Genomic DNA, 22,653 nt, shown 5'->3' on the forward strand with positions numbered 1-22,653 from the left:
AATTTTTTTTTTTTTTTTTTTTTTTTTTCTAAGAAAAAGGGGGGGCGGTTTTTTTAATGCTTTTTTGGGAAAATTAAAAAAGGCTGGGAAGTTTCCCCTTTATTTTTCGGGCCCCCGGGGGCAAAAATGTTTGTTGGAAAAAAAACCCTTTAAAAAATTCCTTTTCCTTGGGGTTGAGGGAAAAAAAAAAAAAAAAAAAAAAAACCCCCCCCCCCCCCCCCTTAAAATTTGGGTTTTTTCACTAGCTGTTGGGGGCCCAATTTTTGGGCCAAAGGTTTTGAAGGGGTAACATACCAAATGGGGCATAGTACACATTCATGGGCCTGATAAGGAGGAGTATAGGGTACAATGACCTCCTTTGATCTGGATGTGAATCCCTTCATGATAAGGTGGGCAAGGTAGGAAGTCTATCCAACCACTTTGGCAACGTGGGTGTCAAACGAGAGGTCAGTATCGATTTGTGTCCCCAGGTCTCTGATTACTTTGTCTGTACTCAGTGGGTTACTGTCTATGTGATAATATGTGGGTACTTTGTCTTTCCCAAAGGGTATGACTTACATTATTTGGCATGCAGTTTAAGGCCATGACTCCGGCACCAGTTGTCCATTTCAGTGAGGCCTTTCTGTAGGATGTATGTGTCAGCTGGTGTATCGACTATGGCACCTAGTATGCAGTCATCTTTGAACATTGTCAGCCACTACCCTCCCATGTTTGCTTCCACATCTGAGAAATAAATGCCAAACATGAGGGGTCCCAGGACAGAGCCCTGTGGGACACCACTTGTGACTGGCTCTGAGTCTGACATGGCACCAGTGATTATGACTTTAGGGTTTCTATCCGTTAGTCGGTTTGCAACCCATCTTGTGACATATGGATTTACATTTAAGCTGTTGAGCATGTCTATGATGCCAGAGTGGGGTATTGTGTCGAAAGCTTTAGCCAAGTCCAGGTAGGCTATATGGACTGCTGTGCCCTCGTCAATGGCTCTAGTGACTGTTTTGAAAAGGTCAACCAGGTTCAAAAGACAGGATCTGCCCTTTACAAAGCTGACCTGGGTGGGATCAAGTGTCTGTAAGTCCCCAATGTCTCTGTGTATGAGTTCCATAATGATTCTTTCCATAGCGTTGCAGACCAGGCTGGTTAAGCTTATGGGGCGGTAGTTACCAGGGTCTGTAGAGGTGCCTCCTTTGTGGAGTGGGACTACTGTTGCTGTATGCCAGTGTCCAGGTACATATGCTGTAGTAAGGCTATGGTTAAATAGCATTTTATGTGCGGGTTTAGCTCCTCTTGGAGTTCATGTAGCACGCAATCCGGGATACCGTCGGGTCCCATTGATGCTGTGTTTATAGCTTTGCTGAGGGCGGTTCTCAGCTGGCCATCTGAGATGACAGGGAGGGTACATTCAGCTGGGATAAGTAATTCCTCTTTTGGGGGTGAGGGAGGGGAGAAATCTGCACTGAACCTGTCTGCCAGAATGTTGGCAATATCTGTGTGTTCAGTGTAGTTTTTGTCACTGTGAACTAACTCTGAACATATCTGAGGGTTTACGCCCATGTGTCTAACATAGCAGAAGAAGGCCTTGTGGTTATCTGTAGTGTCCATAGCGATTTTCCTCTCAATGTTGGCCTTGCATGTTTGTATGAGAGAATGTAGCTTTCTACTAGTGATGATCAGAGATGCCTTATCTTTATGGAATTCTGCTCTGTCGTGCAGTAGCTACCATCTTTTGTTATACAATTTGTTCACGGCTGGGGTCCACCAGACAGGACGCCTGCCCTTGGTGGAGAGGGTCTTGGTTTTATTTGGGATTGCATGATCCATGCATTCTTGGAGATGTCCGTAGAAAGCATATGTGAAGGAGTCTGCATTGTGGGATGTGGTTTCCACTGGCCCAGTGGGCTTAAAGGATACCAACTCAGTTTTAAGAAGTGTAAAGTCGGCTTTTGAGAGGTTTCTCACTGTAGTCTTTTGTGTTGTGGGTGGAGGTGGGATATGTATATCCAGGGTGATTAGTTTGTGGTCGGATGTGACTAGTGAGGGGTATACTTCCGGTGTGTAGCAGATTGTCCCCATGTCTGTGATGATCAGGTCTAGTATATTATCTCCCCTTGTGGGAGAGGTGACTAGCTGTTCCACTGCATTTGAATTAATGAATTCCAGGAACCTTTGGGCTAGGGTGTTTGGACTAGAATAATGCACCCAGTGTATGTTAGGGTAGTTGAAGTCTACCAATATGATGGTGTGTGGTGGGACATTCATATCCTCCAATGTCTTCAGGAAGGCTGACTGTGGTTCCTGAGATTGGGAGGGTGGTCTGTAACATGCTACCAGTTGTATAGCAGGTTTGCCTACGGTTATTTGCACCTGGATGGTCTCTGATGCTTCATGTGTTGCCACTAACCTGGAGATGTGGGTGTCCTTGATGAATATGGACACTCCCCCTCCCTTTTTGTTTTGGCCTGAGTTTTGGGGCCGAAAAGCATGATACGAGGTATAGCCTGGTACCGCTAGTGTGCTCTCAGGATCCTTGAACCAGGATTCACTTACTGCACAGACATCGAGATTGATAGAATATGTACATACAGATATATGTAATACACACATACATATATAGATATATGTAGATATACATATACAGACAGATCTGACTGACAACAGATATGTCTGTATATGACTATCTCTCTCTCTGTCCCACCCCTCTCACTCTCCCTCTCTCTCTCTCTCTCTCCCCTCTCTCCCCACATCTATATGTATGTATCTATATCTATATCTATATATATATATATATATATATATATATATATATATATATATATATATATATATATATATATATATATATATATATATATATATATATATATATATATATATATATATATATATATATATATATACAGATATATATATATATATATATATATATATATACATATATATACACATATATATATATATATATATCTATATCTATATCTATCGATATATATATATATATATATATATATATATATATATATATATATATATATATATATATATATATATATATATATATATATATATATATATATATACTGAGTGAGGCACATGTGTGCAGATGTATTGCAACAGGTGCCTGGTGACAAAGGCATGGAGTGAACACCAGTGTGGATACTGGAGTACCATGCCCCATTCCAAAACACTGACACCAGTAACCACCACATATGTGCATGCCTGCCCACCACTGCATGTGTCAGGGGGGAACAGGGGCAACAAGTGTACAATAGGCTCCCCATTGATATACACAGTGGCACACTAGTCCTGTAATACCTGTACATGGAATGTGTCAGCGGACATGGTGTGTCAGCTATGGACATGTAGGTCACTGTACCCCTCTACACCCCACAATGTCCTACACGGTATGTACCTCCCATGACAGCTACAGATATGGATAAGGACACAGGCATACGCACGTAACTGTGTCAATGCACTCAAACACATTACCTATGCAGAGTGACTGACAAGACCACAGAATGCACACAGACTACCTACATAGAGGTTACCACTGCTGGATATACATAGTTAGGTCACACCCATGACAGTTGTCCAACAACCATGGTAACATCTCCAACATCCACAACCCAAATTACCTATGTCTGTCGTCCTTGTCACCGCAGTATAGAGCACATGGTGGAGGTACAGGTCCCTACCCACAGATACGACATACCCTGGAGTAAACCACACAGAATTAAGAAGCAAGGCTCCCCATGAGTAGATGTCAGACATACCCCTGCTGAATGTTATGCAGATAGGTAATATGCCATATGAGTGACCCTGTGTAACTGTTTGTAAGAAGCAGGTGCGATCATAACACATGTGTCACAAGGGGCAGAGTAGCATAACAGTATGCTGCTGTTGGCCCCGGGCCAATAGCATACTACCTACCTAAGACACAATGCACACCCATGAACCCATTGCAAACCAAATATGTGAGGTGGAATGAGTGTGCCAGTGACTGGGTGCATGTTATGTACTGGTGTGATTGCTCACCATGACTGTCTGTCTGTCATGGTAGTGTGTGTCCTTGGTGTGAGGCCAGAGACAGATGTGTGAGGTATTGCGATCAACACATACTACATTGCCATATGTTGTGCTGTGTTACCCTGTATGTGACTGTGGTGTAGGTAGGGTAATGGCAAGTAAGAGTAGTGTGCATTACCAGTGAAATATGTAACGTGCATTGCATGCAGTGTATGGGTTGATAATGTTCCCCATACAGTACCTTGATACAAACCCCCAGTGTGAGGATGTGCATTGGACCTGAACCAGTGTGCTGACTGCTGCAGTATACTAGTCTGTCATATGGAGTGTGCCAGGTACTGTTGCACAGTTGTCGGCTGAGTACTGATATCTGGTCATTTACATGTGTATCCCCCAATAGACAGACAGATGCTATATATGGTGGTTAAGTTATATCACTACAGTCGAGTATTATGTGTATTATGTGTGCCATAGTTTGCTGACAGATATTGCTGACATATTTTCCTTCTCCTTTTCAGGGCTATGGTACACCAGCGAAACCCTGTGTACTCCGCTGCGGAGGAGGAAGAGATACACCAAAGCCTGGTGCGGGATTTCGCAATACTCTTTTCCTGCGCCAGCCAGAACCAGCAGGAGAGGGCTGCACTGTGGCAAGACCTGGTCCGTTGGGTAAATGACATAGGCACACATAACCGGACATATGAGCAGGTACGCCATCACTGCAGTGATTTAATTAGAAATGTTCATCAGCGTGCGTCGGATATCCACAGGCAGCAGCTTGCCACAGGTGGTGGGGTGGCTAGACATCCCCCTCACCAGACTGGAGGGACTACTCCTAAGTGTTGTGGCTCCAGCCCAACAGCAACAGCAGCAGCATACATGTGTAATGATGGAGGCTGGAGCCACCCAGCAGCAGGACACAGAGCGTGCAGGTAACATGCCATGTGTATAGTTGACCGTTCTGTACACTGTTAGGTTATGCATGTATGAGGTGTGTCCTCGGTTTGTAGCTGTAATCTTGGTAATTATTGTGCAAGAGTGATATTCTCAATATCAGCAGTAGACCTGTGGAAGCTAACTGTTGCACTACTGAACTGTATCATACTCACAGTATCAATGGCACAGTTGTGCCCACTGACAATAAATGTCTCATTTCTGCAGGTCCCTCTGGTGTAACAGTAAGGCAGCCTATCCATGCTGGTGAGTGTGTAATAACATTACCTTCAATACTCTTGATACTAATAGTAATAATAGGCTGAAGCAGTAGTGCTATGTGTTTGATTGCAGGTGTGTTTGTGTCTGTGTGTTGATATCTCATATACTGAGGAGTGTGCATGTGTGCATGTGTGCATGTGTGCATGTGCCCTGTGTGCATGTGTGCATGTGTGCATGTGCCCATGTGTGCATGTGTGCATGTGTGCATGTGCCCATGTGTGCATGTGTGCATGTGCCCATGTGTACATGTGTGTATGTGTGCATGTGCCCATGTGTGCATGTGTGCATGTGCCCATGTGTGCATGTGCCCATGTGTGCATGTGTGTATCAGTGGTGACATTGTGTACACATTGTAAACTGTGTTTCCTGTCTTACTCCCACAGGTTCTGGTGCTGCTCTGGTGTTGTGCAGCAGGGAACCTGAATCAGCTGCTGTGGATAATGATAATGATGATACCTGTGTAATGACACAGGGAGGTGTGCCAGGGTCCATCATTGGTCAGCCAATTGACAGTACACAGCTGTCGACCCCATCAATGTGCTCAGTCATCCTGCCAATACATCCTTTGTCACCAATATCCCTAGGTGATGGACAGGATACAGTGGGCATTGACCACGGTAATGTGGTATTAGTGGCACATGCATCCCCACACAGCAGCCAGGGCCAGGGTCCTGTCATGGTACCACACAGACAGACGTCCAGGGGTTCTCGTGGGAGCTTCCGTGGGCATACCGCCCCTGTCAGACGTGCCCACAGAGGTCTTTCAACCTCAGCTACATTTCGGGCTGTAATGCAGGCACAGTCATGTATGGAACGGTACACCAGACAGGGTCTGAGGGAGCTGAGAGCATGTCGCACAGCTATGAGTGACAGTATGCGTGATGTTGCGGCTGCCATCCGTAACTTCACCGAGGTCATTGACAGACGTTGGGGGAACACATTAGATCTGTTCCACAACTACATGTCCATGAGCCAGGGCAATGGTGGATGGTTGAGGCGTCGATGTGGTCATATGCCAGCATCAGCAGCAGCTGGCAGCCGTCACGGACGACAACAGGCCTGCGGCCACTCACATAGTGCCAGCAGCAGCCCCAGCAATGCTGGGTCTGTGCTGTCATCAGACCACCCCAGGAGACCACGTGCATGTGGCTCTGGACAGTCCCAACAGGGACCTGTCTCCAGTCACCAACCACCTGCTTCTGATGACAGTACCCAGTCTGGCTTAGTACCTGATATGGTCCGTAGCACCCCTGCCAGGCACAGGTGCCGTGTCCGTGGCCACAGACAGTGGTCTGTATGACCTGGCAGGTACAGTCTGTGGCTGTCCACAAACACCTGTATATGGCAGCCATGAGGTAGAACTGTGTGTATGCATACACACATGCAAATTGATAACACCTAGGGCTACCACATACACGCACACACTGCATCAACATTGCCCCATCTTGTACTGCTGTCCCTCACCAACACACACACACAGACATGTCAATTGGTTGTATCAGTGGCAGACTCAGGCATACCAAGTACACACCCTGTGCATATGATGAAACTGTGCCACCTCCTGCAGTCTGTACCATTGGTGCAGGAACAGGTTAACATGGTGCTGATGCACAGGTTGACTACATAGAAGTGTTGTAATAGTATAATGTTGACAACAGTACAGTGTAATGATATCATTGTGGGTATATCCCAGCATGCCTGATGCAGTTACAGTATGAATGTCATTGTATTGTTTTGTACACCCATAGTAATTACCATAGTGTACTGTCTGCACATCTTTGCATACTGGTGGTGAGGCTGTCAAGAGATGGCCATCTACATAGGTAGCACAGAGGATACGAAAATGTACATATTGATACTCAATGATGGTCATGTCAACTGTGAGTTGCATGCTGTCCACACTCGACTCTGCAATGAGGATGTTTGAGGATGTTGATATCTGTGCAGTAATACACAACAGGTTCAAGACACACAAGAGCACACTAGCACTACAAGGTCACACCTCACTATGCATGACAGCACCATAACACAGAACTAACTATGACAGGAGGGAGAGTCTCCATACATGTCAAGGATACGGTGGTGCCAGGACAGGTAGCATACATCATACTAAGTCTGGAACTGCTGAGTGAGGGCTCAGTGTCTGTTATTTGAAATGTGTATTATTACAGGTATGAGCACTTGGGTATCAGGCCAGTTATTCAACATTACGAAGGTACATGGTCTATACACTTGTGGGGGGTGGGGCTGGACCCAGCCCGTCTGACCTGTGAATGTCTGGGTACAGGCTTATAGTGCCTGCATATATGCACTGTTACCTACTGGAAGTCGTACACCTTGTTTGTTGTAGCATAGTCTACATACAGGCCTGCAGACTGTAGCTTTGTTTGTATGCATGTTTGCTTGTTATGTTCCTGAAACACTGATTCCACCTGCAGTGCATATTTACAGTGCCTCTGTGGATCCCTAGTGACATCTGTATTGGTTACTGTACTGATGTCCATGTCTCACTTGACAGAACGTCACTGTTTGTCCTGTTTGCATGTAGGTTGCCTGTAACACATTGCATATGACTTACCTCGCATTTGCTCAAGACAGCATTCATATATGCCAGCACTAACAAATCAGGAGCACTACACCCTCACATACTCACCTTGAGAACCGTGTTCCCCATTGGCCCTATGTGTCGTTAATTAGTATGGGATTCACAATGCTATGGTAGCATGTGCAAAGGTCACCTGTCAATCTACTCTCTGGTCCAGTTGGTGAATCTGTGAGTCATGTGGCAATGTTACACTTACAACACATGTGAGAGATGCAACCACATAGCCAAACTGGGGGCTAAGCTCTCTTAACTCAGTACTGGCATACCCTGTCAGGTGGAGTGGGATACTACAGTGAATACAGTACCAGTCTCACATAGACCTGCCACGACCGCAATCCAAACACAGAAACACACAAGTACATTCTTGGACTCTCAGAATAGCATCCTGCCTGAGCAGCTGACACCTTCAAAGCAGACACACAAGCAAACGTTAAGCCAATGCAGAGCATGTGCAACACATAACTCACAAAGCCTGTGTGCCAAACAGTCACAGGCCATACGGCTTGACAACACACCTGCTACAGTTGTAATAGGTACCTCTATCGTCAGGTACACTGAGATCCTGCTCACCAGGCTGAACAAGGTGAAGGTCACGCTGAGATGCCCGTCAGGCACTATGATCCACCACATAACACAAGCATACAGGTCACTCCAAGGCATGTAGAAATATGACTCAGTCATTGTCTGTGCCAGTGTGTATGACCTGTGACGCACCTCCCTGGACTACATGTTAGGGGACATAGAGGGGCTCTTTGAGCTTGTGGCACAGGCTGGTATGACCCTGACCTTGAGTAGCATCTTACCCTCACCAAGAATGCTGCCACAATATGTAGACAGGATGATCAGTTTCTACAATTACCGTATGTTTTGGTGACATTCAAAGGGGATCCAATGCCTGTCAGCGTGGGATTACATGCTGGACAAGCCATATTGCTTTGCTAGGGACAGCTTGCATCTGTCACCCATGGGCCGTTGTATATTGGCAGAGGCTGCTGCTACACATATAGTGCCTTTGTATGCAAGGCTGACATTACATAGCCACCTACACAGGTATCACATGGGATAGGACACTAATAGTAATGCTACTCAACAGCAGCAGTGTAAACCTCAAGATGCATGCAGTGGAAACTGTCCTTAGCATGGGGTACAGCAATATCCATGCAGTAACAGACTCCTGGTACAAGACTCCCAGGTGCACACCATCACTTCCAGGTCATACCTCATACCATGCTCGTCATCCCCTACACATGCACCAAACCAGAACAGGGGGGATGTATCCAAAGGCACCTCAGATACACGCACCCCCAGGTTGGTGGCACAGCACAAAGCATCAGAGCCTATCCATGTGCAACTAACAGTGGGTTAGACTGCCTTCAGGTTCATAGCCTGGCACACACCACCCTCACATACCAAGGAAACCCACTTGGCCTTCCTGACAACACTGGGAATATGATGGTCTCTACAAACACCATTATATGGGTAGACTGCAACTACCCAAACATAGAGTGTGAGCATTACTCTAGCTCCAAGACCCTATCTGAGGGGTTCTTAGCATTCATTCCCTGCATTGCTATGGAACAACTTGTTACCACTCCCACAAGAGGTGACAACATGCTGCACCTGTTCATCACCAACATGTGGACTATATGCTCCAGACCAGTCATGTATCCCTCGCTGGTGGGATGACACCATCTACAACTCACACTGTATATTCACATACCACATGCAGCCCCTGCACAGAACACCACAGTCATACAGTTGTCTAATGCATATTCCATGTATTCACATGAGGCAGGCTTCGGACATGGGAACTATTGAAGTTCACAGGTACATATGTGTAGGTGGCACACACATACATCATGTGTGCATTGACATTACTGATATAATGTATGTCGTGCAATATTGGGAACAACACCCCACACACATGGACAAACTGTGTGACAAAAGCACACATGGCGTTTGCAGGATACAAACCCCTACCTAACTATGTTATGTCATTTGTGAGAGACGCAGTAGCAGAGTGTGCTATTTGCATTACTGGGAGGCTTGCTTCCTCCTGCTATACTTATAGGGTGCTGACATCATCAGTGTTTAGACAGTGGAATATGCAGCATGTGTTGTGTTGTACTAGTTGCCAAAAGGGACATTTGTTTTACACACCCCCACACACTGAGCACTTGCAGGATTCAAACCCCTACCTAACTATGTTATGACACTGGTGAAAGACGCAGTAGCAGAGTGAGCTATTTACATTACTGGGAGGCTTGCTTTCTCCTGCTGTACTTATAGGGTGCTGACATCATCAGTGTTTAGACAGTGGAATATGCAGCATGTGTTGTGTTGTAATAGTTGCCAAAAGGGACATTTCTCTTACACATAAAATTGCACACACACTACTCCCCACCCACATTTCTCTTACACATAAAATTGCACACACACTACTCCACCCCCCCCCCCCCACACACACAGTCACACACGCACTGAGCACTTGCAGGATTCAAACCCCTACTTAATTAACTTATGACACTTGTGAAAGACACAGTAGCAGAGCGCGCTGTTTGCATTACTGGGAGGTTTGTTTTCTCCTGCTTTACTTATAGGGTGCTGACATCATCAGTGTTTAGACAGTGGAATATGCACCATGTGTTGTACTAGTTGCCAAAAGGAGCATTTCTCTTACACGTGGAATTGCACACACACTATTCCCCCACACACATACTGAGCACTTTCAGGATTCAAACCCCTACCTAACTATGTTATGACACTTGTGAGAAATGCAGTAGCGGAGCGCGCTATTCAATTTACTGGGTATCATTTGTGCTCCTGACATATGTATAGTGTGCTGACATCATTGATGTATGCAGAGGTATGTACATCTGTTACTATCCATCAGTACAGGGGAGAGCATATCTATGCATTAACTTTGCACAGGCACAGTGGCCTACTGTACTGCGGAGGCAGACGCCAAATACACTGTGGATAGCCTTCTGTATTCCCTAGGGACAACAGCCTAGTATTGCACTCTATGGCCATATGTTTACCTGTCAGATGCAAGTATCTGTTGCTCATATACTGTTTGTGGGTCTTTATTGCCATAGCTTTCCCTATCTCTATGAACAACTTGTGTACTGTGGAAGATGTTTGCATATGAGTGGGATCCAGTACTTTACTCATGTCTCTGTTGTAATTTCACTGTGTGCACTGGGCAGATTTCTGTATTGTGGGAGGTTCCTGTGTTAACACATACAAATGCCAGATATGTGTGTGCAACTGCTGAACTGTGACATGGCCTAAGTGTGTGAGCATACCCAGTTCACAGCTTCTGTGGCTTCTTGACTGACACGTCTCATTTATCTAAGTGTGCGAGCATGCCCAGTGTGAACTTTCCTTATGTTGGGATCTGTGGTCCACCACATTTGTGTTTGTGTGTGGACGTCATCTATATTTCACATGTACAGTTGAGTGTTGGACATCAGGTTGTGTTCTTACTGCCCAACTGCTTTGTGTCTGAACCTAACAGGCATTATGCTGTGCCTGCAGCGTTGCCATGGGATAGTTTGCATACAGTTGTCAATATCCTTTCCTACTGACCAAACAGTGTATTGTCGTATAGTGTACTGGTTCAGTACTTTCACTGTGGTGGACAGTATCATCGGTTTCAGTCCTATCACTGCTTGTAATATTTATAGTGAGCACACCAGACTGGTTGAGGGCCAGTTGTGCAGATATGACCATGTTGCATTTTGTTCAGATATGGACAGCATAGTACATGATTGTCCGACATTGTTAATGTATTCCACAAGTTGTGTGGACAGTGACAAACAATGGTCATGTGCCCTAGTCCATTTGTAATGCTAGTTAGAGAGTGTTTGTCCTTCAACACACATTTACTGGTGTTTGCCATGACATATGTCAAGGTTAGTGTGCTGTGCCTCTGTCTACCCGTGACATACAGGTGATATCCAGGGTACACCTACCATCTTCCATCCAGTCATCATGATTCCCCTGGATGACAGTCAATGAGGGACTCCCTGGATAACCTGTACTGGGAGTTTAATCATGAGTGGAGTGAGCTTCTGGGTTATGGACCAATCGGTACAGCATGTCCTGTTTATGTCTGTGCTGGGGTTCAGGCCTGTCAGCTGCATAGGTCACCAGCATTCAGATTTTACATGGTGCCAAATGTCCATTGATACCAGCTTGGTCGTGGCTTTATACATCAGGCACAGTTCACCTCCAGCCAGGCAGTATGGCACTGTGTGGAGCTGCAGTTTGTTTAATCAGGCGACACATGGCATCTGTTACAGCTCTGCGATCCTCCTGGTGGGGTATTTGTGGGGTCTTTCCAGTTGATGCAGGTGTCTGCTAAGGTACATCCCTGAAGGGCCATTATGCGCCAATTGTGAGGCTGCTGATGGATGACTGGAGAGACACATTGACCTACCCTGACCTAGCTGTGCTTACCTTCATGATTAGGTGGGTATATGGTATGTTTTTGTAACCACTACAGACACATGGTTGTCACATGTAGGATATCTATCACCTTGTGTCCCCAGGTCTCTTATTGCTCCTGATGTACTTACTGGGTTGACACCTATGTGGTAATTTCTGGCCATGTACTGTGTGTCCACAGGGGATGACTATACACTATTCTGCATTTAGCTTGTTGACATGGCTGTGGCACCACTTGTCTGTTTCTATGTGTGCCTTTTGTAGGTTGCTTGTGTCAGCTGGAGGGTCCGATATGGTGGGCAGTTTGTAGTCTTCTGCGAACCTGTTCAGACAGAGTCCTTCCATGTTGGCCTGTACCTATGTGACATATATAGCATACAAGAGAGGTCCCAGGACCATGCCTTGTGGGATGCCAGTTGTACCTGGTTTGCAGTCTGACATGGCTGCAGCATGTCTGACCAGGTCAGTTCTGTCCTTGAGCTGGTTTGCAATCCATCTACTTGGATAGGGGTTTATAGTTAGGCTGGTGAGCTTATCTATACTGACCAACTAGGGTATTGTATGGAAGAGTTTAGCAAGGTCCAGATAGGCTGTGTGATCCACATTCCCCACATCAATGGCCTTGGTGCACGTTTCACATGAGTCAGACATGTGTAAGGGGCAGGATCTGCCCTATGAAAGCCACACTGGGTAGGGTCCAATGTCTGTAGGTACCCAATCTCGTTATTCCTGGGATCCATGATCATCCTCTCCATTACTTTGCCAACCTATATAGTCAGGGTTGAGGGGTGATAGTTTGCAGTATCCATTCAGGCACCGCCTTTGTGGTGAGGGACCACTGTTGCTGTACACTGCTCTTTGGGTACATATCCTGTGGTAAGACTGTGAGTGCACAGTAGTGCTATTTGGTGTTCCATTCTTCTTACAGTACTTGTTGGACACAACCCAGGACACCATCTGGTACCATTGATGCTGTGTGGTGTGCTTTGTAGATGCTGGCTGTTACCTCAGCATCTGCAATGTCAGGGGGCCAGCACTCTGCTGGGATAGATATTTGGCAGTTAGGTGCTGGTGGGGAGTTTGCAAAGAATCTGTTAGGTTGGATGTTGGCAATGTGTGTGGGTTTGGTGTATTGTTTGTGATATTTGAGCACTGCAGAGCATATCTGTGGATTATCACCATGGTTCCTACCATCAGGTAGGACAGCTGTGTGATAATCCTTTGTGTCCTGCACAATTTGTATCATCATAGGTTCATAGGTTCATACTAGGCTATCTGCCCTGGCCTTGTTTGAGCATGGACAGACTGTGTGTGAGTTTCAGCACCCCTTGCAATGTGCATATTATGCCCATTTAGGGTTTACTTTACTAGATGTGACACAGGGATGGCCCCCAGTGTACACCTACTATCTCCCATGCACTTCACCAGGTTTCTCTTGTTGAGTATGAGTGTGGAGCTCAGCCTATCATGGACTGGGATTCTGTTCCAGAGTGTAAGGAGCCTCTGGGTTATGGATCTGTCCCTACAGCACATCCTATTTATTTATGTGTGGAGGTTCAGATGTCTCACTGTGGTGTCTCTACTGGATTTGGGGTTTCTGCAGTGGAGCATGTCCATTCATTCTGGATTGGACATGGCCTTGTACATCAGGCATACATCTCCTCTGACTGGGCATTATGCTTGTGAATTAGGCTGTGGTTTCTTCAGCCAGGCTGCAGATGTCAAATGTTTGGACCCTTTATCCTGTTGGTGAGGTACATTTGGGGTCTTTCTAACTGCTGCAGGTGTAAGGTAAGATAAGGTACATCCGAACTGGGGCATTGTTGTCACGTATGGGCCTGATAAGGGAAGAGTATGGGGGCACAGTGACCTCTCTTGATCTACATGTGCATCCTTTCATATTAAGGTGGGCAATATAGCAGGTCTTCCTGGCCACCTTGGCAATGTGAGTGTCACATGACGGGTTACCGTCCACTTGTGTCCCTAGGTCCCTGATAACTTCTTCCATACATAATGGATTGCCACCTATGTCATACTTTGTGTGTGCCTTGTTTGGTATTTGTTGAGACATTCATACTCTGCAGTGTCTTCAGGAAGGCTGGCTGGGGTTCCTGGGTTTGTGAGTGTGGTCTGTCGCAGGCTGCAAACAGGGACGCAGTTTGAGCCACTGTTACTTGCCCGTGGATAGTCCATGCTGCTTCTTGCTGTGGTACCAACCTAGGGGTGTGGTTATCCTTGACAATTACTGATAGCCACACTCCTATTGTAGTGTGTTCCATGTTTTGGAGTTGTAGAGCATGGTATGAGGCATAACCTGGTAGTATTAGGGTACTCTTCTGGGCCTTGACCCAGGTTTCTGTTACAGAACAGATATTACCATTCTCCATGCTGTGGTGGGTTTGGTCTGCATGCACCTTGCAGGTTAGACTTCTGGCATTGGGTAGCATTACGTCCAGGTTGTTATCCCTTGTGCTACCTATGGTGGTGGGTTTGTGTTTCCAGCCTTACCTATTCAAGGCACAGTGGGGGTGACAACAGCCTTTGCCAGTATCCACACAGCCAGGTGTGCTGGGTGCCTGCCATCCCTAGCAGGTGGGGCATCATGTCTTGCTCAGCATGTCATCCCAGGCTGTCAGCCATTTGTTCCCCTTGCTAACAGCAATACTTCAGCCAATTATTGTACTTGATCTTGTTGTCTTCATAGTGTGGCATCATGCTTGGTGAGGGTGAGATGTTAGGCAGGTTCTTCATGTTTGCATATACTAGATGGTGTTACATTGCTTAACACATGGCAATCATGCCTCAGGTGGTGCTGCAGGGCTGCCTCTGTCGGATGCACATACTACACTCCCTGTACATGTTTGAGAGCAGGTTGTGTCATGTTAGGCGTCCCTGTTACTATATGAGTGAGTCAGAGAGGGATGATCCAAAAAACAAAAAATGCCAGCACCTTGGAGAGTCAAACAAAAAGGTTTATTTAAACTTCAAAAAGCTGGTGATTAGACCGGTTTCAGCTATAAGCTTTCCTCAGTAATACTTCAATGAATTTACAAGAAGCCCTTATATAGCTGTGGAATTTTTAAATCCATGACATCATTTCCTGTAATTAATTAAGTATATGTTATAATAGTGAATTATCACCAAAAACACATTATAAAATTATAGTCTACCCATATGCTAGTATGCCAAGGTGAGACAAAACTCCTGTATTGAAAAAAATCAAATTAAGAAAACAAAAGAATAGAAAATGTAATGTTATACAATAAGAATAAAATTACTTACTGCAAACTTATAATTTGTCATTTAGTCCTGGGGAAAAAGTCCCCTAGTTTAATAATCCACCTTCTTTCCTTTGTATTGAGAATGTCATGCCATCCTGATTTAAAGGAACGATCCCCACAATGCGATCAATAATAGTAAAAGTGAATCTTGCATTTAAATGTTTAGTTGAGTGTTTATACAGTGCATTAGTCATTCTGTGGTTTCTGATGTCCCCCAAGTGCTCCGAAATTCTAATGCGGAACTGCCTGGATGTCTGGCCGATGTAAAATGCCTGGCATGTGCAGGTGGCTAGATAGATTATCCAGTCAGAACTACAATTTCCGAAGAAGTTGATGTCATATACCTGACTCGTGTTTTTGCTAGTAAAGCTCGTGGTTTTAAAAATGTAATTTCAAAAACTGCAATGGCCACAGGGGAAGTTCCCAATCAACTTATCCCCAGTAAGTGTCCTTTGTGTAAAGTTGTCCTGCTTGATTTTGGATGTTTTTTTGTAATGAGAAAAATGGCTGCATAGGGATTTCCCCTTTCTATAGGAGAAGTAACAACGTTCTCCTAAGTAATTTTCTAAAAGGGGGTGCGAGTTGAGTATATTCCAGTGGTTATTGACAATGTTAATAAGATTTCTGCTGTTACGGCCATAGGTAGTGACCAATCTGCATACTTCGGAATCATCTTTTGCCTTTCCTTTCTTATATTCCAATAAGGACTCTCTAGGTATGGAGTTACAGGTGCACACTGCTGAGTTTATGATTTCTGGTGAGTATCCTCTAGACAAAAATCTGTTGGTTAGGTCTTCCTGATATTTGGTAAGATCTTCATGTGAGGAACATATTCGTCTTATTCTCATAAATTGAGATTTTGGAATGTTTTTTGTAATATGTTTTGGATGGAAACTTTTGGCATGTAGGAGAGTATTATACTGGGGAAATTTTCTATGTATAGATGTTGATAATGTGTTGTCCATCTGTCTTTTAAGATGGACATCCAAAAAATTAATCTCATTGAGATGATGTTCTTCAGTAAATTCAATCCCCCAAATATTGCCATTAAGGTATTCCAAAAATTCCCTTAAATATTCCTGTCCTCCTTTCCAAACCATCCAACAGTCGTCCAGGTATCTCCTCCAAATGTCGATTTCTGGTAAATATATATTGTGCATTGGATCATATATAATGGTTTCCTCTATGTATCCCATAAACAAATCCGCATATATGGGCGCGAAGGAGGCTCCCATGGCTGTTCCCTGTAATTGCCAGTAGCAATTCTGTTGGAAATAGAATACATTTTTGGTCAAGATGTGTTCCGCCATGCATAATATTAGTGTATTCATTCCTGGTGGGTATAAATCAGCTTTGTGTAACCAAAACTCCAATGCCATCAGGCCAGCCCAATGAGGGATGCTGGTATATAAAGAAGAAACGTCCAAAGTGCACATGAGCCAATCCGAATCCAACTGTGTGTCGGTGACAATATTCAGAAATTCAGTGGTGTCCTGTATTCTAGCACGAATAAATTTCAACAGTGGTTTTAGCTTTTCCGTAAGAAAGGCTGAAAGGGGTTCCGTTAGTGAGCCAATGCCCGATACAATTGGTCTACCCGGTGGTTGTTCCAAAGATTTGTGAATCTTGGGTAGAAGGTATAGATATTGTTTGGCAGGATCTTTAACTGTAAGATGTTTCTTAGTCTTTTCTGAAATAATACCATTTTCCACTGCCTCTTTCAGAAATAAAATAATTTCATTTTTAAAGCCAGATGTTGGATCAATATCCATCTTCATATAGTGGTGGTGATTGGATAATTGTCTGTTTGCTTCATACAAATAGTAGTCATTGTCCATAACCACAACCGCACCCCCCTTGTCTGCTGGGATGATAACAATGTCTTGGTTATTTTTGAGTTGTGTGAGCGCAAGCTGTTCCTGTTTGGAAATATTGTTGTGCATAATGTCTGGAGAGCTGTAATGAAAATGTAAATCTTTGAGAACAGCCTGTTGAAATACAGAGACATGCTTATCCATTGGGGGTGTGAATGTGGATTTATGAAATTTAAATTCAGTTGATCTTTGAGTGTCTGTATGTTGGTCCTGCTGCTGAAAGAATATTTTTAAATTAATCTTTCTACAAAAATCTAAAATGTCAGATACAAAAGTGCTCTCATCAATAAAGAAACCTGGGATAAAACCGAGTCCTTTATTCAAAAGTGCTTGCTGTTCCTCAGTTAAAACATGTTTGAAATATTGTGTACATTCGTATAGTATTGATTTATTTTATCACTGTCATAAAAGTTCTTCCAGACTTGTAACCCCTATGTTTTCTTCGGCTCTATGTTTCTTTCCCTAAAGGGTGTTGTGATGTTCTACCCTTTTGGCATTTGGAGAGTCCCCAACTGTGGAGATGTCTGTATCTGTAGTGGAAGATTCCTCCCCAGATGTGATATAATTTGAGCCCGTTTTCTTAAGAATAGACCTGGGTCTTTTCTTTCGATTGGAAGGCACATGTCTAGTGCCTTGGGCAAACCTGACACCCTTCTGTGATTCGAATTGTCTACCCTTAAGGTAGTCCTCTTTGTCACGAAAACTTATGAAGTTTCCTACTTTTTAAGTTATTCTCCAAAGTGGAGACCTCCTTGGCCAACTTGTTTAAACAATCCTGAAAAGTATTGGTCCCTTCATGATGTTTAAGTGAGTGGCAAGTTTTTCCACCTGCTCAATATTGTTTTTAATAGTTCTCTCATAATAGGCTGACAGTATATTAACCCTGGCCATCGCCGCTTCTTGTTGTGCTCTCTGCCACTCTTTAATTAGAGTCTCATCTGGATTGGCCACTAGTGGCTGTATCTTGCATCTTAAACCCCGTGGGGTTATGTTTTGTATTTGGTACGCTTTGAAAAGCTTATGATGCCAGATATTGGTTCTTAGGGCCTTGATTTGTTTTCCAAGTTTGTGAAAGGAATTCTCGCAAATCACAACTGGATCTGCCCTATCTGCATCAATTGTTTCATTTTGGTCAATGCCAATCCCAAAAATTTTTAGATCGTCCTTGTCGGAGCATAGGCCTAATAGTAATTTTTCAAGATCCATGACAATAAGTTGCACTGGTTTGGTTCACACTAGACTGAAAATATATGGTCAAATATAAATCACAGAGATTGTTATAACAAGCCAGCCAAGGAAGTGTTAAATTACTGAGGAATCCAAAACAATTCGAATCCAGAGGGGCACAGAGTTTAATGGTGGGGGGTAAATCTGGTTGTTATAGGAAAATCTTATATTCAGAAAAATATTGGCAAATAATGATCAAATATACTGAACTATACAAATGCCAGATAGATCTAAATGTTAAGCATAGGTGACTACTGACAATGATTAGCACTGAAAATGATATTCACCAATATGGGTAGAAGTCCATAGGGATCTCTGTATCTAAGATGATCTTTATTGGACTGAAGTGAAAAAATATATATTCTAGATTGTGTATATGTCAGTGAACCTACTATAAATTGACCCCAGGATATGTCCGTAACACCTATATCCCTGTTGGAATAATCAGGATAGATCCAAGTCAATGTTAAATTTAACCTGCTATCAAATCATGCCTATTATATAGCTAAAGGTCAACACAAAAATGTGTATATAATATAAATGGTTATTTATAATAATGTCCTAGAAACTGGAAAATCCACCAATTGGGTCCATATAATTGGTATAAATTTATAGAAACAAAAATCTGGTCAACCCTAATATAGTTTCCACATGGTTGAAAAAGTTAGGACATGGTCAGCCCAAGTATCCAATATTCAAATGGACACAAGGATGCCCGGTAGGGAAAACTAACTTATGCACTTATTTTGTGAAATCCACACTTAAATCAACAGTGTATGTACATATGTAGTTGAACCCTGTTGATAGAACACCCTATGTATTCAAAAGTAGAAATATATGAGCCGATAGGCCCCAAAAGTTGTAATACCCAATGGTGTTGTGTTTAGGTTAAAATTAAATCCAATGTCGTCAGGGAATAGTCAGAGCCCTATATCCTTAAAAAAGTATGCCATAAATAAAGATCTAATAGTTTTGCGTTGTCCCTGAACCAACCAAGTATATATTCAACAGATACGTATAGGTTCCAAATGGTATCCAAAATTTCAAAGAGAAATAAACACAAAAAAGAATACAGAAGTACTAATAGCTACATGTGTTCTTACTACCTTGTTGATAAATGGCTACCTAACCCTTATAAAGTATATTTGAATGTAACCTTGTTATGAAAAAACACAGTGATGATATTAGTTATAAGGCTGCATGCCCTAATAAATCCTTCTAGCGTAATCAAAATGGCGCTTTATGAATAGCGTATTTTGTAAATTCAATTGGTGCCTACCCTGTTTGAATGTAACCTTCTTATGAAAAAACACAGTGATTATATTAGTTATATGGCTGCATGCCCTAGTAAATCATTCTAGCGTAATCAAAATGGCGCTCTATGAATAGCGTATTTTGTAAATTCAATAGGTTATAGTTCTTCTATATTGAAAACCTAGAAATGACACCATCCATTATTGTTAACGTAATCACAAAGCCATTCACGATGTTAACACTCCCAACATTAGAACTGAGTTATTTGCCCACATAGACAACCAGTTACAGATTTTCAAAATGGCACACAGTGAAAAAACCACATACACACTGCGCCGGTAAGCATCCGAAAGCCCATAAGACCCAAACATAAAACCATACAGTATTATACTTGCTGAAATATAATTATACACAATGTTGACACTTCATAGTTTGATTATAGAAAACAAAAATATGGGTTAGATCAATTAAGTCCCAAAATATTACAAAAATTGTCCCAATATATGAGATAGTATCCCAAAGTCAAGTCGCTAAGTCTGTTCACTTCCAAATTAGATTTCTCCTTCGATTCAGCAGGAAAAGTTATTGTTATTATGTCGAAATCATAATCAGCACTAATCCCAAATGGCGGAGACGTCTCATTTATTATATAGTTGACCCAAACACGAATGTTCCGCCAGGACAATGATCCTGTTTGTAAAATCAAGTCTCACTTACACAAAAAATATACACAGTACCTGCTTTAGTAGATTCTTGTATATGAAGAATTGTAGCATCCACTATGTCCCCCAATGTAGTAAAGATTCCTGCGCCTTATACTATATTGACTGTACAGAACACACAGAACTGCTCCTGAATAAACAAGTTGTTGCCCGATGTGGAAAAAATGGCGTCCAGTATAATTCCTGTCCCCCAACGTGGTTAAGGAAACACCACCAATAAGCCAAAATACAGGAAAACAGTCTAAAAAATGATATTGATTGTCCGTACGACAATGTCCCTCAATATAGTAAAAATTCAAGCGCCTGATACTGTATTGAATGTCCAGAACTAATATAGTATGCCCTTAGCGTAATTGGCCTAAATTCCAACTTAGAAACTGCTCCTGAGTAACAAGTTGTTGCCCGATGTGAAAAAATGGCGTACAATACGATTCTTGTGCCCCAACGTGGTTAGGGGAAACACCACCTATGAGCCCCAAGTCAGGAAAATAGTCAATAAATGGTATTACTTATCCGTACGGCAAATGGTGCTAAATTTAACGGCCGCTCCTCAATGAATAAGCAGATGTAATGATGTCTTCCCGTTCGACCTCAGAAACGGCACCGGAGGCAAAAGATATTTGCTCATAGAAGCCCAAACATCATGGATGGATGAAGTTGAGGGAGTTTTGTAAAAAATAGAAATGAAAATAAAAATGATGTCTTGAAAAATCCTTGGTATCTCGAAAAGGGACTCAGCAGATACAGAAATATGCAGCTACAAAGTTGAGGACTCTCCAAATGCCCACAGCCAGCAAGAAACAAACTGAATTATAAGGATGTAGCTAGCAAGTTAGGCTGGTGCACGGCAAGCAAGTAGGTTGATCCAAAAACAAAAAATGCCAGCACCTTGGAGAGTCAAACAAAAAGGTTTATTTAAACTTCAAAAAGCTGGTGATTAGACCGGTTTCAGCTATAAGCTTTCCTCAGTAATACTTCAATGAATTTACAAGAAGCCCTTATATAGCTGTGGAATTTTTAAATCCATGACATCATTTCCTGTAATTAATTAAGTATATGTTATAATAGTGAATTATCACCAAAAACACATTATAAAATTATAGTCTACCCATATGCTAGTATGCCAAGGTGAGACAAAACTCCTGTATTGAAAAAAATCAAATTAAGAAAACAAAAGAATAGAAAATGTAATGTTATACAATAAGAATAAAATTACTTACTGCAAACTTATAATTTGTCATTTAGTCCTGGGGGAAAAGTCCCCTAGTTTAATAATCCACCTTCTTTCCTTTGTATTGAGAATGTCATGCCATCCTGATTTAAAGGAACGATCCCCACAATGCGATCAATAATAGTAAAAGTGAATCTTGCATTTAAATGTTTAGTTGAGTGTTTATACAGTGCATTAGTCATTCTGTGGTTTCTGATGTCCCCAAGTGCTCAAATTCTAATGCGGAACTGCCTGGATGTCTGGCCGATGTAAAATGCCTGGCATGTGCAGGTGGCTAGATAGATTATCCAGTCAGAACTACAATTTCGAAGAAGTTGATGTCATATACCTGACTCGTGTTTTGCTAGTAAAGCTCGTGGTTTTAAAATGTAATTGCAAAACTGCAATGGCCACAGGGAAGTTCCCAATCAACTTATCCCCAGTAAGTGTCCTTTGTGTAAAGTTGTCCTGCTTGATTTTGGATGTTTTTGTAATGAGAAAAATGGCTGCATAGGATTTCCCTTTCTATAGGAGAAGTAACAACGTTCTCCTAAGTAATTTTCTAAAAGGGGTCGAGTTGAGTATATTCCAGTGGTTATTGACAATGTTAATAAGATTTCTGCTGTTACGGCCATAGGTAGTGACCAATCTGCATACTTCGGAATCATCTTTTGCCTTTCCTTTCTTATATTCCAATAAGGACTCTCTAGGTATGGAGTTACAGGTGCACACTGCTGAGTTTATGATTTCTGGTGAGTATCCTCTAGACAAAAATCTGTTGGTTAGGTCT

Source organism: Protopterus annectens, chromosome 12.part0, assembly GCF_019279795.1.
Source record: "Protopterus annectens isolate FY-2018-M chromosome 12.part0, PAN1.0, whole genome shotgun sequence".
Classification (NCBI taxonomy): Eukaryota; Metazoa; Chordata; order Ceratodontiformes; family Protopteridae; genus Protopterus; species Protopterus annectens.